The sequence below is a fragment of the Carica papaya genome, chromosome 1, assembly GCF_054855325.1.
Source record: "Carica papaya isolate Zhongbai chromosome 1, ASM5485532v1, whole genome shotgun sequence".
NCBI classification, from domain to species: Eukaryota; Viridiplantae; Streptophyta; class Magnoliopsida; order Brassicales; family Caricaceae; genus Carica; species Carica papaya.
Window position 1 is genome coordinate 12852143 of NC_142309.1, and position 19892 is coordinate 12872034.

General features: G+C 33.4%; 1 pseudogene across 1 annotated transcript; it reads right to left on the reverse strand.

Annotated features, from left to right (window-relative positions):
• Nucleotides 1–4805: 4805 nt before the first annotated feature.
• Nucleotides 4806–17204, reverse strand: LOC110816322 (uncharacterized; annotated as a pseudogene). The gene is made up of 3 exons (XR_015819153.1): nucleotides 14665–17204; nucleotides 13693–14277; nucleotides 4806–5182 (listed from the first exon to the last, which is right to left on the reverse strand). The product of XR_015819153.1 is annotated as an uncharacterized LOC110816322 (transcript).
• Between the last annotated feature and the right edge of the window lie 2688 nt (nucleotides 17205–19892).

Below are 19892 nucleotides of genomic sequence, written 5' to 3' on the forward strand. Positions count from 1 at the left end.
TTGCCTGATTGTAATTATTATCTAATTGATTAAGTTGAAAATAAAGGCCATGAGTACATTTCTTGGTTAATAAGGTATGAAGTTATATTGTTTGCATAAATACTATTTAATTAATCTATGAATATGATATGAGAGGTTAGTATGCACTTGGTGTTTGTTTTGTTGATGGAGATCTTTATGTGAAAGGCTTACTGGGTATCTTGGGAAAGGGCAGATGGGCCCGGTACATAGGGAACCTTACCACGAACGTTACCTCAGTCGGACTGGACTGGAAAGTCCCATACTAGAAGAGTTTAAGAGATATAGTTCACTCTCATACCGGACGGGATATCGAGACGATGAAATATTTTGCGCCCATTACTGGACGGGGTATAGGGACGATCGGTTAATTGATGAATTTGGATGTTTGGTTCAAGCGTAAGGGGACATCCCTATAGACTCCCAAGGGTACTAGTAAGTAGGTAAGAAAGGAAAATTATCTTTTTTGTTCACCTGTGCATGCAATTAAAAAGTTGTATGGATATTGGTCTTCATAGGTTGCTTTTTGAAAAACTTGTAACGGTAGTATGGAATAGATGGTTCTTTTCCTGATAAATGAATTTACTTAAATTAAGGGCTCCAATAGTTGTTTTGTGATTTTTACCAACATTTGTTTTCTGTATCAGTTATTAGCATGATATTTTTACTAGATTAGTGTAACTCACCCTTCTATAGCCATTTCAGATCAAAAGGATCAGGATCCATATCCTGATCAACAAAAAAGTTGTGAGTATTTTACCTCCTGAACCCCTTCAAAAGCTAGTGGAGGTTAACCACTAGGACATTTATCTATTTGCTTTAAATTATTTATTTGCTTCTTTTTACGAGCCGTTGTAGTATAAACATTCCTATAACCCTATTGAACATTTTAATTTACTTTGTAAGAAATATAAACCCTAACATTATTATTAATTTTTGTATTTAAATTATAAATTAATTCCTTTAAGGTCTCGGGTCTTTATATATTGTATCTCTTATTCTTTTTTTCTTTCAATCTAACTCCAATTACTTTGAATTGAATACTTATGATAATGGTTTATAGAGAATAGAAAAGACATTGATTGTTGATATAAAATGAAAATGTAACAAGTAGGTGGCAATTGTGACATGAGTGATGACTTTACGCAATGTAGTGTGAGGATATTGTATTCGTAAAAGAAAAAATGGGCTTTTTTTATTTATGTTTGTGTGTCTTGATAGAGCCACAATGGATCACTGGTCACAAAGGAGGAAAGTTAAAAGAGATTTGGTGTAATACCCGGGCCCAAAATTTGGCTCTGGATCAATTTTTGTGTTATAAAAATAATTAAAAATATTATTAATTTAATTAATTTAAATTATATAAGAAAAATATGTTAAGGATGTAATTAAAAGCAATTTTGGAGAAGAGAGTGAAAATTTGAGTCGGTGGGTGTTTTTAAAAGAAAAATTAGAAACAGGGAGCCAAAAAGTTTTCCAAATACAGATCCCGATAATTTTGAGTATTCCGTTGGGTGGTCGTTGGAACTTGTAATTTAATTAAATTAATTTTTAATATTTTAAAATATTTTAATTAATTATATCATGTGTACAGAAAAATTTAGACATTCAAACAGATCTGGAAATACGTGTAGGAGAGTAAGTATTTCTAAATCTCAACCATGTTAAATTTTAAAATGTGCATTCATTTTATAAAAATTATAAAATTTGAAATTGAACGGACATTAGCTCAATTTTGATGGAAAAACAGAACTCAAATTATGATCAGTAAACCTAAGCAATTGGAATCCTATGAGGAGATGAAACCAGAAAACAGACTCAATAGACTGAGAGTTATTTGGACTAATGAAATATGAAATTGAAAAGAAAAATTTTCAATTAAGGAAAATTTGAAAAAGAAAAAAAAATAAATAAAAATATAAAAATAGAAGGGAAAAGAAATAATGAGGTTAAGAAATGATTATTTAAACAAATTAAGAATTTTGGAATGAGAGGGTAGGAGTGAATAGGGTAGAGACTTCGAATACTTTATCGTTTAGTCTGAATCGAGGAAGGGAGTGTGTGTGTGTGATTGAAGTTTAGCGAACATGGTGAACCTGCACATGGATAGAGTCTGAAACCTAATCCATATGTAGATAGGCATTCGTGTGAGTGTGGGTCACTTAGCAAACATACCTGTTGTGGCCATTGTGTAATTTGTGTGTGTTATCCATGCGATGGAGGGATCCATTTCGCTTTTCTTCGATGATGACATAAACGACATCGTGCGTTGAAACTATAGAAATGACATTTCGAGTGTATCTGTAATTTTTTGTATGTGTGTGATTATGTTTCGAGATTATGAACGATATTCGAGTGTATCTGTGATCTTTTGTATGTGTGATTATGTTTCGAAATGACAATTAATATTGGAGTGCATTTATGACTTTCGAGAGTATGAAAATATACATTTGAGGTTTGTATATTATATTCGAGAGAATTCATCATATCGATCAGGAACATGTGAAATAGTGAAAATAAGAACATGAATTTTGTACTGAAATATTTTTATTGTTTTTATTTCTTACTGTGTGTTTTGCATGAAATTTTATCTAGGTTAAGAGAACATGAATACTTATTGAGTTAGTGAAACTCATTAAATTTCATCATGATATTTTTCAGAGGAGAATGAAGAGTCAGCATCGCTGTTAGAAGAGTAGAACCTGTAAAAAGAGCTATTGTTTTTGTATATTTTGTGCATATTCGAAAAGTTTTATTTTGTTATGTTAGATACTAAATTATGATCTCATGTTTTGTATATATCGTTACCGTACATGTCACATGAGATATTATGTTGTATCATATTTTTTGATTTACGCATATATATATTTTATGAGTCCAATACATAAAAATGACATGAGCAGAAATTGCGCCTCATATCAAGTATCGGGGCATGACAATATATTCCTTGATTTTGGAGAAATGAAAAAATTTGTACATTTATAGATTATTTTTATATCTAAAAATATTTTATTTTCAAATTATTTTAAATGTAAAAATCAAATTATAAATTGAAAATCATAATAATTATCACTTTTAAAAATTTTCAAAAATCTATGTTTGTTTAGAGGGTTTGTTATTAACATGTTAATATTGATAAAAATAAGAGGTTCTATTTTAACATTATTTAGAGAATAAAAAGAAAATGCACATGGCAATTCATAAAATAAGGTAAATTTTTTATATATGTTAAAACACGTAAATACAGAAGGAAGTAATCTTCACTTTAAATTTAAATGAAAGTAATCTTTTTGGATCTTAAAAGTTTTTTTCTATATATTATTTGCTTAGTTATATTTTTTATTTATAAATTTATTAAGAAATTAACGTAATAAAAAAATTTACTAATTGTTTAATTAAAAATTGTAATATGGTTAAAATGATGTAAATAAAAGGGATATGAGTTATTACATTGATTATATTGAAATAACAATTATCTAAATAAAAATTATACTAAATGTCTAATTAAATTTTTATTGAAACTAAAACTATTTAATAAAAAATTCTACAAACCTTCCTTATTAAAATTTATATATATATATATATATATATATATTAAATGGTATAGTGAAAAAGGAGACAATTATCATAATTGTTTATATTGGAAGTTAAAAAAATAAATTTTCTAGAAGATAAACATAAAATAATTGATGGAGAAAACAATTTGTCTTGATTATATCAATTAGATGACCCACATTTAGAAAGCACATAATAAACCTTAGTTGTAACATGTCACCCACGTGGTATACCAGTGTCGGCGTGCCCATTTGCTCTATTGTCAAGGAGACATGCGGGTGGAGTTTAACTTCCCCAAAATTGCAATATGATTGTACATATTGGCTTAAGTTAGAAGTGTATATTTTAATTAAAAATTAGATTTTTATTATATTTACAACTTTTAAATGTTAAAGTTGAATGATATATTAAACAAATTGAGATATCATATAATTAAGAAATGACAACGAAATAGAATTTTAGATATCTATTTAGCTATAACATGAGTTCATCCATCTGATTTTCTACCAATTTGTAATATTTTACAAAGTTCAAAACATTTAGTTAGGCTCTTCATTTTTTGAGTTTGCTTCCCTATTATCTAATTTGAAGTTCATGATGTTGAAGCAAGAGGTTGACTGTTTATTGAAATGAACCAAGTTTGAGTCCTTACGACAAAGTTATTATTTGTTATTCAAGGAAGTTTGGCTTGGCGTAAGTTGAATATTTGAGGGTAATCCTAGTTACTTATGCACAGGCAAGCTTATTAGGGCATCAAATGCGGTTTTCTCCTTTTCCTTCTCAACCTTTTCAGGTCCTTGATCTCACTTCAGACCCATGTCCATGCCTTCTGGCTGAAATTGGCTGCAACTTTGGATGCCTTAACCTCTCATGAAGAGCAGGACTAACTTGTTTGTGTTCTTCTAGAGGTAGAGCAATGATTCACTTAGCTAGCTGAACAATTTTATCTGTAGGAGGGGTTCTTGGTCCATATGGATCATAAAAGGGAGGATTTTTATACAGTTTAGGCTTTGCTTTGGGAGCTGTTGGAACGAAATCACATTGGAATGAATGAAACTGCAAAGGCCCAGTTATTTCAGAAAGGGCACGACATGCACGAATGGATCTGGCAAATGTAACGAGTTTCATATTTTCTGTATGAATGAAAACAATCAATCACGGGACCAACATTGATATTCCCTCTTATGCTGATTCAGATTATACCCGTGCTGAAAAGAAAAGTTGATATCAGCTTAGCAGAAAAACCTTCCAGTCTCCATTCATAAGACAACTATATAGACCCAAACAAACTCGTGGATGCCCCAATGAGTCAAGAAGATTGCAAAATCTGAAAGAACATGTTACAATCATTGTAATATCACTAAAAGAAAAACAAAATCATGCTATTCCCAAACTACATATAGCATCCGTACTTTTATACTATCTACAATGCCATCTTCCACCCTCACTCGAATGGATAACTACCACAAAACTATTGACTTTACCCAAAGACACCTTGATTGCCAAAATCCCACCCTTGGATATGTAGAATTTTCCTGACTGATGCCACGAACCCTCAGCTTCTTCAATTTTATGAACTACTCAAATTCGAACAGAAAACTTCTTGAAGCTGAACATGGCCAATTTATAAAATTTACAAAAGAATAAAAAAACAAAGTAGAGAGTAGTTCTCAAAGACAGATATAGAATGTTTAGAAAGTCAAAACACTTCTGTAAGAGATAATTTGCACCCATATCCATATTCTATGCATGCATATGTCATTGTTATTGGGTGAGATGTTTTCTTTTGCTTTTCTTGTTGGGTTTTTGGTTTTGTTTTTTTTTTTTCCTTTTCAGAGGATATCTCGTTCTCCTTTGTTGTATTTTCTTCTCCTTATCTTAATATATCCTTCTTTTTTCTTTTTCTTTTTGAAATAAATCTTAATATATCCTTCTTGTTCTTTGAAAAAAAAAAAGATTTAGGGAAAAAATGGGAAAAATACACCCAAAAAAAGTATCTCATGGTGTCACAGCCTGGCAACGACAAGACTCCACGAAAAGTAACCTAAAGTTAAAAAGGAACCACTACTAATTATATTGGGAGCAAAATCAGACACCTCGTGCACTAATCTTCAAGGGAGAGATTGAATTCAAAAAGATGACACCAGATGAAACAGCATAAAGCACCCAGCCAACATAATAGACTCTTAATTGAAGCTAAAAACTCTGTTTGTACATGGGTTGCACCCCTTTGGTGCATTGTTAAGAATACTCATACTTTTTATTTGACAAAAAAATAAAGCTAAAAACTATTCTATTTATATATAATAAAGATTCTCGCCCAACTTAAACAAAACAAATGCCTCTGCACCAACTCCAAATACAAACATAATCAAAGACCTCAACCACAAAAGGAAAAGACATAAATGAGTCCCAAAGAAAACTAATACAGGAGACATATATCATTTACTAGTATAAAAACTGGGCCTATTATGTCACAGCAAATGGTAGCAAATTAAATAAGCATCAAAATAAATGACAGATTCTGCACTTCCCTAAACCATGGCTATAACAAGCTGTAAACACTGACCAAGTGCTGAGAGTAACATGCAACATGTCATACATTGATTATAATGGAAGCATTAATCTATTTAAGGAGTATTGGAACACTGTAACTAAGGCTGAAATAGCCTACCAGATTTTATACCTTAGAATTGATCAGCATTTCTTTTACATAAATTTTTCATGCAAAGAAAAATCCCAGCAAATCCATGCAAGCACCTTATCATTAGCCACCTAATTCTCATATCCACATGAACTAATTTGTTCATGTAAAAACATAAAAGAAATACCCACATATTGGCATTTAACAACAACTTAAATTCTTCCTCCTTGGTTTTCATTCCAAACGTGGAGTGGGCGGCTAATATTAAGAACTTCAAACTTCTCAGTTTAGTTGGGAGTTTTTCTAAGCTCATAGTGGAAATGCTAGCCAGAAGGATAGCTAAGGTGATGAAGAGGGTGATGAGCGAGTATCAACATGCCTTTGTGGAAGGAAGGCAGATTCTGGACGCGGCTCTTATAGCTAATGATATGTGGATGATCTGTTATATAGAAAATGGGAGAGTGTCTTACATAAGTTGGATATGGAGAAAGTGTATGATCATATAAATTGAGATTTTCTTGATTATATGTTGAAGAGGTTGGGCTTTGGAGACAAATGAGACAAGTGGATCAACTCATGTATTTCTAAAATTTTTGCAGTCATGGCGAACGAAGGTCCGTCTTCATTCCTCAAAACATCCAGAGGCCTTAGACAAGGTAATCCCTTGTCCCTCTTATTATTTATAGTTGTCATGAAAGTTCCAAACAAAAATGTTGTTAAGAGTCAGAAGTTGGAGTTGTTTAAATGTTTAAAGATGGTTGAGGGTGAGTGTATGGAGGAGGTAATTTACATATTTTTTGCTGACAACATTATGGTATGATGTGAACCGGATGAGGGGGTAATGCTTAATCTCATACACATTTTGATGAGTTTTCAAGCGGTTTCTGGACTCAATATTAAATTAGCCAAGTCCCAGCTGGTGAGACTGAGTGAATGTGATGGGAGGATGCTTCTACTTTGGCGAGCTATAGGGTGTAAAAGTGTGGAGTTGCCGATTAAATACTTCGGGTTACCATCGGGAGTTAAATATAAAGACTTAATGACTCAGGATCCTGTGGTGGCGCGATTTGAGAGGAAATTGGCGGGATACAAAAGAAACTTCCTATCTTAAGGGGGAGACTTATACTAACTAAAAGCACGGGCACCAATATCTCTATCTACTATATGTCCCTTTTGACAGTCCCTACAAGTGTAGCCAAGATACTAGAATCAATTGAATATAGATTCTTATGCTCCAAAACCCATAAAAAATCATAATACACAAAACAAACTTCAAACTCCAAAACCCATGACAACCCATTGCTCTCTCTGTTTCTCCTTCTTATACTGTACGTCAAGTTCCCAAAAATCCAATCCTCCTCTCTTTTTTTTTTGCTTTTCCAAAGCCCTCCAGATAATCAACCACCTCCTCAAACCATGTTAATGTTATTTACATATTCATAATATTATATAGTTAAAAATTCGTTGGCAATACCTACTATTAATCAATTCTAACATTTTTATGATATATATGTATTCATAAAAACATTTTAAAAGAGCGGAAGATTAATTGGTAAAGCATAATATTGAGGCATAAGGAGAGATCGGGTGAACAATTATCCAGAAGTTATATAGAGGAATTTAGGGGTCCAACTGACAATTTAGGTTTGGTTGACTTACCATTGATGGTAAGGGAGGAGGGAAGAGGGGGAAGGTGGACCCATACTAATGAAAGGAATCCTCTGGCTTGCTCAAGAATCGACTGGTTTTTAATCTCTAATGATTGTTTTCTTGAATTTTCAGGTATTTGTTAGAAAGTACTACAAAAAACGATCTTTGATCACTTCCCCATACGTATCATGTTTGATGGCACCCAATTGTGACTGGTACCGTTTAGGTTGGACAATAAATGGCTCAAGGTGAAAGGTTTTAGGAGTATGGTGGAGAGAGTGTGGAGAGAGGCTTTAGTGAGTGGGAAGGCAAACTTTTCAGTGGCCAAAAAACTTATTATGTTGAAAGCGGCCATAAAAATTGGGTGAAGGAGAAGAAGGTAAAGGTAGAAGAGGGTACTGATAGGTTGTTGGAAGAGTTAGAGAGGTTTGATCTTATGGAAGGGGAGGAGGGATTGTCTAGGGAGGACGGAGAGAGAAGAGAGATAGTAAGAATTGATTTGGCGAATATGTTGTCTATGGAGGAAATCTCTTGGAGACAAAAAACTATGGAGAAGTGATTGAAAGATGGGGGATCGTAACACAGTATTTTCATTGCTTGGCCAATTATAGAAGAATGTACATTTATTTGGATGAATTGTTGATTGACAACATCCAGGTGTCGGGCAATGATAACATGAGCGAGAAAGCACAGAACTTTTTTCAGTGGCTATTTACAGAAGAGTTTGACGGAAGACTGAAACTGGACGGGCTTCACGTTTAAGGAACTAAGCGAGATGAATAGAATCAGTCTTGAGAAGGAATTCTCTGAGGAGGAGATACTCGATAGTCTTTAAAGTTGTAATGGTGATAAAACACCAAGACCGAACGGTTTTAACACGAGATTTTACCAGAATTTTGGCACATAATTAAGGAAGACCTTATGGATATTTTCAAGGATCTACATCAGTCCGGTTCATTTTTTGAATTCTACTTTCCTTGCATTGATTGCCAAGGTGGAGGGTGCAAAAAACATTACATACTTCAGGCCCATCAGCTTAGTGGGGTACATATATAAGCTCTTCTAGGGTAGAGCAATGCTTCGCTCAGCCAGCTGAACAATTTTCTCAGTAGGAGGGGGTCTTGGTCAATATGGATCATAAAAGGGAGGATATTTGTACTGTTTAGGCTTGGCTTTGGGATCTCTTGGAACAAAATCACATTGGAATGAACGGAACTGCAAAGGTCCAGTTATTTCAGAAGGGAAACGACAGGCACAAATGGATCTGGCAAGTGTAACGAGCTTCATGTTTTCTGTATGAATGAAAACCATCAATCATGGGACCAACGTTGATATGTAACTAATAACTATTCCCTTTAGGCTGATTGAGATGATACCTATGCTGAAAAGAAAAGTTGATATCAGCTTAGAAGAAAAAACTTCTAATCTTCATTCATAAGACAGTCATATAGGCCCAAACAAATTTGTGGATGCCCCAATGAGTCAAGAAGATTGCAAAATCTGAAAGAACATGTTACAATAATTGTAATATCACCAAAAGAAAAACCAAAATCATGCTATTCCCAAACTACATGTAGCATTCCTACTTTTATACTATCTACAACACCATCTTCCGCCCTCACTCAAATTGATAACTACCACAAAACTATTGACTTTACCCAAAGACACCTTGCTTGCCAAAATCCCACCACTGGATATGTAGAATTTTCCTGACTGATGCCATGAACCCTCGCTTCTTCAGTTTTATGAACTACTCAAATTTGAACAGAAAACTTCTTGAAGCTTAACATAGCCAACTTATAAAATTTACAAAAGATAAAAAAAGAACAAAGAAACAATAGTTCTCAAAGACAGAATGTTTAGAAAGTCAAAAGACTTGTCTGCAAGAGATAATTCGCACCCATATCCATATCTCTCTAAACATGCATATGTCATTGTTATTGGGTGAGATGTTTTCTTTTGCATTTCTAGTTGGGTCTTTTGTTTTGTTTTTTATTTCTTTTCAAAGGATATCTCATTCTCTTCTGTTGTATTTCCTTCTCCTGATCTTAATATATCGTTCTTATTATTTTATTAAAAAAAAAAGATACACGGAAAAAAGGGGGAAATACACAGAAAAAAGGGGGAAACAAAGTACTACATGGTCTCACAACCTGGCAACAACAAGACTCCACAAAAAGTAAACTAAAGTTGAAAAGGAACCACTACTAATCATATTGGGAGCAAAATCAGATACCTCGTGCATTAATCTTCAAGGGAGAGAACAAATTCAAAAGGCTGATACCAGATGAAAAGGTATAAAGCACCCAGCCAACATAATAGACTCTTAATTAAAGCTAAAAACTATTCTATTTATATAAAATAAAGATTCTCGCCAACTTAAACAAAATAAAATGCCTATGCACCAACTCCAAATACAAACATAATCAAAGACCTCAACCACAAAAGGAAAACAGACAAATGCTTCGCAAAGAAAACTAATACAAGAGACACAAATCATTTACTAGCATAAAAACTCTACCTATTAAGTCAAGACCAAATGTTAGCAAATTAAATAAATATCAAAACAAATGACAGACTCTGCACTTCCCTAAACCATGGCTATAACAAGCGGTAAAAACTAACCGAGTGCTGAGAGTAACATGCAACATATCATACGTGGATTATAATGGAGACATTAATCTATTTAAAGAGTATTAGAACGCTGTAACTAAGGCTGAAATACCCCACCAGATATAAAATAGATTAGCATTTCCTTAACATGAATTTTTCATGCTAAGAAAAATCCTAGCAAATCCATGCAAGCACGTTACCATTAGCCACCTAACTTTCGTATCCACGTGAACTGATTTGTTCATGTAAACACATAAAAGAAATACCCACTTATTGACACTTAACAACATAATCACCTACCAACTTCAAAGAATGACAAGGAGAAATTTGTTAACTAAATCCAAAGCCACAAAAGCATTTGGACACCTTTAATATTCTCTCTGCCACATGTCATACAAGCTAACTGAGAACAGGAAGCAAAACACTACAACACTGTGCATGCAAAGTGACATTTTCTTGCTTAATGTCTTCTCTCAGTTTAGCAGTCAAGAAAAGTAAGAGATATGACATGCAACTTATTTTGTATTAAGCCAGTTTCTACACATCAAATGCCTTCTCACACCATGTCAAATTTCTAGACCAAGAAACAATAACACGGTAATGCATTTTTTTTTTGAGATAATAACACGGTAATGCATATTACTCTGGAACATATTGAATCAAACCAGAAATAAAGCTAAAATGCAAGTTCGGAAAATTAGAAAAGAATAAATAAAGATCGAATGAAATCCCCCAAAAAAAGCCTACATAAGCACTGATAAGAACAAACTAGTATCTTGCAACTAATCCTCCTAGCAGCTTATTGAATTACCAGTTAACATATATTTCTGTTGGATGTTTCCAGTTAAGCCCTAAAGGTAAAAAGTGAAAATGAAACCCGTAAAGGTTAAATTGAATTCTGTTTCTGTCCTTTATTTAAAAGAATAATTATAAAAGAAGGTAAAATTGAAAGAACCTCCACTCCAAAACCATGCTTATGCAACTTGTAGGAAGTTATCAAAGGCACAAGAAAACCAACATGCTCATTTGACCATATCATTTTGTTAAATTATTGGTAGGTGAGCAGGTTGATACGGACGATCCAGAAGACTTACGGACCGGTAAGGATGTCCAGAGAGATGGCGTCCTACCTATTCCATGTGACTCTAACGAACATCGGAGGATAATTAATGGATCAAAGAATCAGGTTATGTCTAAAAACTCTATAGCACTAAAACCAATAATGATAAATTCTAAAATGGAGAATCTTAATGTCCTTGAGAGTTTAGATTTTAACTTAGTGGAAAAGTCCGGGAATGTGGTTAGAGTAAAAGTGTTACCTAGGACCTATATACAGAGAAAGAAAAGGGTAGAAGAGAGAATTAAGAAGATAGCAGGTAAATTAAGGACCTATATCCATCAACATGGATTTTCTACAAAAATTTTGGCACTTAATACAAGAAGACATTTTTAGACTTTTTATGGAGTTTCATGAATCCAGAACCTTTGTTGGATCTTTAAAATCTTCCTTCTTGATCTTCACTCCAAACGTGAAGTGGGCAGCTAATATTAAGGACTTCAAACCTATCAGTTTAGTTGAGAGTGTATGTAAACTCACAGCGAAAGTGCTAACTAAAAAGATGGTCAAGGTGATGAATAGAGTGGAGGTCAAGTGCGAACATGCTTTTGTGGATAAATTTTGGATGTGGCTCTTGTAGCTAATGAGATGCGGATGATCTGTTACACAGGAATAGGGAAGATGTCCTATACAAGTTGTGCATGAAGAAAGTCTATGATCATATAAATTGAGACTTTCTTGATTATATGTTGAAGATATTGGGTTTTGCAGACAAATGATGCAAGTGGATCAACTCATGTACCTCTAAAACTTTTGCGGTCATGGTGAATGAGGGCCCATCTTCATTCTTCAAAGCATCCAAAGGTCTTAGACAAGGTAATCCCTTGTCTCCCCCATTATTTATAGTTGTCATGGAAGTCCTAAACACAAATGCCGTTAAGAGTCAGAAGCTGGAGCTGTTTAAATGTTTAAAGGTGGGTGAGGGTGAGCATATGAAGGAGGTAATTCACATAATTTTTGTTGATAACATTTTGGTACCATGTGAACCGGATGAGAGGGTAATGCTTAACCTTATATGCATTTTGCTGAGTTTTCAAGCAGTTTCTGAACTCAATATTAAGTTAGCCAAGTCCAAGCTGGTGAGACTGGGTGATGGAAGGATGCTTCTAATTTGGCGAGAGTTATGGGGTGTAAAAGTGTGAAGTTGTCGATTAAATACTTGGGGTTGCCGTTAGGGGATAAATATAAAGATGTGACGACCTAGGATCCTGTGATGGTGCAGTTTGAGAGGAATTTGATGGGATAGAAGAGCAACCTCCTATCTTAAGAGGGAGGCTTATACTAATTAAAAGTATGACAACCAATATCTCTATCTACTATATGTCCCTTTTGACAATCCCTACAAGTGGAGCCAAGATACTAGAATCAATTCAATGTAGATTCTTATGCTCTAAAACCCATACAAAATCATAATACACATACAAACTTGAAACTCCAAAACCCATAACAACTCATTCCTCTCTCTGTTTCTCCTTATTCTGTGCATCAAGTTCCCAAAAAAACCGATCCTTCTCCTCTCTCTCTCTTTTGCTTTTTCAAAGCCCTCCGGATAACCAGCCACCTCCTCAAACCAAAAAAACATAGTTTACTCTTAAATCAGTATGTTTATGTTATTTACATATTCATAATATTATATAGTTAAAAATTTGTTGGCAATACCTATTATTAACCAGTTCTAACATTTTTATGATATTTATGTATTCATAAAAACATTTCAAAAGAGTAGAAGATTAATTGGTAAAGCCCAGTATCAATTTATTCTATTATTTTTAATCAAATGCATCTTATTTGTTTAAGATGGTTATTTAAAATGTATTAAAATTGTTATTGTCTACTCATTCTCTCCTAATTTTTTTACAGATATGACTAGAATTTAGATTGTAAACTCCTGTGTCATGACATCTGAGTTATATCATATATTTTTGGCCTCTCATTCTCCTTTTTGGGGGCAAAAGAAAACAACAGACTGATAACTGACCATTCTCATTCTCTGCTCTGGGAGCTTCAAAACTATATATGTAAGGCTAAAACAAACATTTTAAATTATAACACGGAATAAATAGAAATTTGTACCTGTTAAATTGGAAAACCTTACCTTTGTTACAAATGAAAAGGAATTTTCAGGTCAGGAACTCGCCGACTGGTATCACACTCATTACTTTCGGCAATTTCCTTGAGGCTTGTCCATGACTTTCTCCCTCTTTTACTTGAAGCACTGAGAGTTTTATCCAAATCGGAGATGGCAGACTTGTTTTCAACCTCAGATGGTTTCGGAGTCCGGGATTTGTTTCTCTTCCTCTTGTTTCTATCTAGCAAAGTAGTGGCAGGTCTCACCATTGGTGTTACTGGGCTGTTTGTGATTCCATCCACCTTCTGGATTTCATCTTGGCTTTTGACAGCACCTTCCTTGGAGTTGATCACAAAGTTTTGGAGTATCAGCATGGCAGGTTTAGAAGGTTAAAGTTTTGAAATGTTAGTTGGCTTGACTGGATAAATCTCTTTCATGTGACCTTTTTGAGTGCCTCTCTTCAGATTTTTGTGAGAACAAAAGTGGCACTTGTAAACCACATTATTCTGCGTCAATGAATTATTCAATTTCTTACTTCTGTGCTGCACCTTGACTGAATTCTTTTCGATTCGAATAGTGCAATTAAAGCCAGGATGAAGGATTGTCTCACATCTGGAACAAAAAAAATATGGAACTGCAAACATTCTTGTCACAGGAATAAATACATAAATAAATATAGATTAAAAACTAACATCGAACTAAATATATTATTATTTACAAGAGTCCTAACAAGAAAAATAATTCATCAACCTGTTTAAGTTCATCATGAACAAATTATTTGCAACCTTATATATTCTGAACCACACCAGGACAGTAAAAGATGTACACAAGCACAATAATTACCCAATCATAATTGGCCTCAGATACACCTATTCTCGTTTGTAAGCATCAAAAGCAGCTATTCTATTTCAGGACCCCAACTCAATCTTTCAAAAATTTCCAACATTCACACACACACACACACATGAAAACAATTATCAAGATAGGGAGAGGACAAACCCCTGGCAAGAGAACAAAGAAAGGTCTGGAACAATCCCTGCAGCTTCTCCATCAGCAGCCAAACAGTGTCCGAAAAATGCTGCCAAAGAGGGCATTGACGTGTCCTGACTTGTCCACACTGCATGGTTCTGTAAGTGCTCATGTCTCAGGATAGCCTTTACGTTAGTTGGTCGTCCAGCCCTTGCCTTTCCTTTCATTTGCTTTTTACCAGTAACTTCTTCTCTTAGCGAGATTAGATTTTGGGACCCTGACTGCGTATTTGGTACTGTATTGGAGCCTCCTCTCTTGCCCATACTGGGATTGTGTTGTTGTCTTACACTCTCTTTCACTCACTATCTTTCTCCCTCGGTAGAAGACTGTAAAACAAATTATTGTCATCTTCAACAGCCATAAAAAGCTACAGAAACAAAATCCTTGAAGCTCATATAAGGGAAGAAATCCAATTAATAAAGAAAAAGAACTTAATGCTAATATAATATTTAGCAGAATCATGACCATAAAATAAACTATAAAAAGAAAATCACATAATAAGAGGTTTCCAAAATGGAGGGCTATTTACAGAAATCCACCTAATATAAAATGCTAAAAAGTTCAACTATGATATTTAAACAACTCGTCAAAATGACCAAAATTTTAATAGAAGTTCATGATTTCCCAACATGATATTATTCTTTAAAACCAAATCTATCCTCATTAACCAAAGATTACATGCCATGTACCAAAAGCAACTTAACAGAGGCTCAAATATCAAATTATCATAATCATAACATCAGGGAGCTAATAAAAATTTTATTAAAAACTTTCAAGTCCAATGATCCAATTAATGAGTGACATCAGACACCAAACAAGTAGGCACTGATCAATTTCCCAGTTTATAGGTTCAGGAAAATAACACAACACATAAAGGTAAATTTTTATGTCTTATGATGTATATTAATTAATTAGAACTTAATTTGATCCTAAAATAAAAACCAAAGAAACACTAAAGTTAAAAAACATAAAAATCAACCATCAAAAAGGAAATTTCATATTATAGGTTCATAACTGAAAAAAAAAAGGTAAAATCTCCATTATTCAAACTCTTCCATGAGCTGAACCATGTCATCAACCTATCCTGCCACTAAGCCCAAAGATGATTGGAAGGGCAATTTAGAACTACATGCTGAGCATATATCTGTTCGTGCAACCTTGCAATTTGTGAATTTTCACCAAGATTTGCATATCAGTGTAAAACATGCAGCATTTAATTTGATTTACTTAAGAAAATCCCCCACAACAATTTATGACCATGTTATTAAGAGAGACAAAACGATCCTAAACCTTGCCACCCGATCTTCATAGTCAACTTTTAACTAGCAATATCAGAACCTCAACTTAACCTTTGCATAGCATATAGAAAGTAGAATTTGCAATTTATTCGTGGTGTATAATTAAGATCAAGTTAATATTCAGGAAAGACATAATCATGCCATGAATTCCATATCCAGATATCCAAACATTTAGAAGAATACTTCTTGAGTATCTGTTGCTAATAACCACCTACTATTTTAATTATTTAGGCCTCATGAGGTTTTTCGTTAGTCAATGAAATTGACTGTGTATAACCAGTGGTCAGAATAATGATTAAATCAACAAGCAACATGAAGCAAGGGTGCAAAGACCCATATTCACTCAAGCCAATTTATACATGAAATACACCAATTTATGCATGAAATACAAATTCTTTTTTTTTTTTGGAGAAAAAAAGATGAATTACATTCACAAGCACCAAGAGAGTTCACTCCAAAAACAAGATATTTACAAATTTAAGAAAATGTCTATTCGGTCCTCTAGATCTTCGCTAGAATAAGGCAAGTCATCCTAATCTAAAAGCTTAAGGTCTATAACCAAGAATCCCTATAAATCTAACAAAATGAAATTTAATGCCCTCAAAAGCCCTTCCAATCCTTTTTCAATGACCCAAAAGGCAGCCAGAGGGATAAATTGTTCTCTTATCCCCTGAGATGCCCCTCCAAGCACAGAGCTCCTCCTTAATTGAACCAGCAATGAGAATTCAAACCCCAATAAACCAGATGCCAAACTCAAAAGCCAGTACACAATGAAATACACATTATTAACCTAGATCAGCAATTCAAAGTATCAAGCAGTCATTGGAACTGGCCAGTAAACAAACAATCATGTATAATGTCACAAACACGATGCCCTAGCTTCCCAAAGGAAAATATATTTAAAAAAATTAAAATTTTAAAAATGGAGTTGCTGCTGATCCATTCATGGATAGGATCCTGCAAAAAGAATGGATTAGTAAATAATCTGGCTCAAAACATACAGACAGAAACGTGCAAAAACCCCACCCTGTGGTTTTATTAATTACATCTTACCTTTGCATGCATTTATTTCTTTCCCAAATATATGTGCAGGTTCGCTAACATGCCATTAGAAATTCAACAACTAGAAAGTTAAATACCAATCCAAGACAGCACTACAGAACATAAAGAAAAGATCAACAAGCTTTTGGCTTCTCCATGCTTCATCAAATGACTCACCTCTTTCGTCTCCAGAGAAGACTCAAAACTTAATAGCTTCAAGAAAAAAATTGAAACTAAGCTACGAAAAATTTTAATCTTTTCCTGAACAATGCATATGAAGTCCTCAACTCTGAAGGAATCAGTGGAAGATCAAAAAAAAAAAGGAAAACTTCAAGTTTTAGGTTTATTTAACAATGGCCCCCTTGGAATTCATTTTTTCTTTCTATTTTTGATATTTTTTCTAATAAAAACTGGGGAACTCCTATTACTAGAGACAATTTTTGTGCATTGAAATAGGCCGAGTAGAGGCTGATGCTCTGGGCTTTGTAAACATGTTCGAAGGGTTGAATTTAATCCATCATTTGGTTGTGTGGGTTATCATGGGCTCTAGATATTTTCTTTTTCAAATTGGGCTTATAGAAGATCCACACTCGCTTATGTTTTAGGCCTTATTGAATTTAGTGTTTACTTATTAGGTCCAACTCTTGACTCCCCTAGCTATGCCTTCTTCATCTTCCCTATATTAATAACACTGGATTTCTTTAATTGCCGGAGCATTTGTTCATCCCTATTGTTGGAACTTGTGCATTATTAGAGCATTTGGGTTTTGTCACATGACTTACATCAATATCATCATGCAAGATAAAAAATCTCATCACATTTCCCACCTATTGAAATTGTAGCAAGAACTTGGTTCTCTTTATATCTAAACAAAACTCATTTAGTACCAATCATCTGCCTTATGTGATATGTTATTTGACATCCATCAGAATCCTAACCTTTAAATAAGACGTATGACTACCTAAAGGTGTTTTGGTCAACATGTACTAGCTACCTCATCTTCTTTTGACAAATTTCGCTACTGCTTTTGTCATTCATTTTTATGGAAGCTCATAAGCCCTCCCCTATATCTCCTCATTGTAACACTTAACATCATTTGGATTTTTTGTTCTTAAGATTTGTCGAAATCATAAAACTGATTTCTTAAAGGATAATGGTGCTCTTTGCTGCACTTGGGGTAGGTCATATTCACCGACAAAGGTAAACAAGAACAGGTTTCGCATCCATACTTTGGCTTGAAGACTTTCCCATGGCTTCCAAAAATCAGTTTTATGGTAGTCAAAGCATGGACATTAAATGTTTTTTTCCTATAAAACCTTCCACCTAGATAATATTTTATTTTCCATTTTCCTAGTTTGATCCATAGTTGTTAAACTCCACAACATCAACCTTAGATTCTACTTAGCTCAAAGCGGGTATGTTCCAAGCCTTAGACAATAAGCTATTAAACAGTGCAAAGCTTTATACATTGTAATCACTTTCGTGGCTCTTAATCCTGAACCAAATAACAAAACCAAAAATAATGAAAAAATAAAGAAATTTAGGACATCAAATATTTATTTGGAAAAAAGAAAAAAAGAAGGATCCTAGTAGAAGGTACCAAAATAGGAATAGATCTGACAGTGGCTCCAAACTCCACACCCAAGGAGATAAAACTCAACCTAATAGAGAGAATCACACTGCTCCAAGAGCATACTAAAGTTTAAAACTAAATTGTATGTTTATAGTTTACCATCTAAATTGATTCTTTTTTAATATATTCTATTGCCAAAATTCATAACTTCTCCCATACACCTCATGTAAACTCTGAAAGTAACATATAAATAAATAAAAAAACCACCAATTTTTAGCCATAATATCTATCACAAGGAGGATGGTGCAGGCCTAAAAAGAAACTCCATAAAAATAAAGTTCAAATTTTTAAAAGTAAAAAATAGAGTTAAAACTAATCTTACTGCAAGTGAAATTGGAAGATAAAAAAAACCTAAAGGGTTTAGAAATTCTTGGTTGAAGGGTATGATAGGAAAGTTTGAAGCACCTACTCTATTATATAAACAAAATAATAGAGTAAATTACATGCAAAATTAAAAAGAAAAAAAATACTTATATTGCATGTATATGATAATGTCATTAATTGATAATTAAATTTATTAATTTAAAATATTTTACAAGCCTTGGGGAGCTGGGATTAAAATGCACGACAAAAAAAAGAACCATATCATCAAGTGTCTTCTTCCTTAGACCATTTCCACCATTTCTTGATTTCCAATAGAGTTAACTTTTAATGACTTTTTTTTCATGATTTACGGATTTGTCTTTTAATTTTGATTAATCATATGTTGCAAATTTCAATGAAACACGCCACATGTACTTCTATTCTTCATATTAGAAACAAAATCAATATATAATTCACTCACAACTCATATTTGATTATTTTTCTATTAAACATAGTACTATTATACGAATTTAACTTAGAATCACAATGAAACCGATAAACAAAAACAAAAAAGCAAAGAAAATAAGACCTTTGAAATAACCAAAACCTTAGGATATATACAATAATAAATAATAAAATGAAACACAAATTAAATTAATTTATTATACGTACAAAGAAAAATAATTAAAGTTAATCTATAAATAATAGGCACTAAGTTTAAATATAAACACTAAGCTAACTTAATCCCTTCCATTGGTTTGTAATTCATGAATCATTATTTTAAAATTTAGAGAACAAGCTATAGAATAACCTAGACATTAAGAACGAAAAATTTCTTGAACAAACAAGAGCATCAAGGGCCTTTTAAACACAAAACATCAAAATTCATGAATGCTCAATCACAAACCATTAAATCATGATTT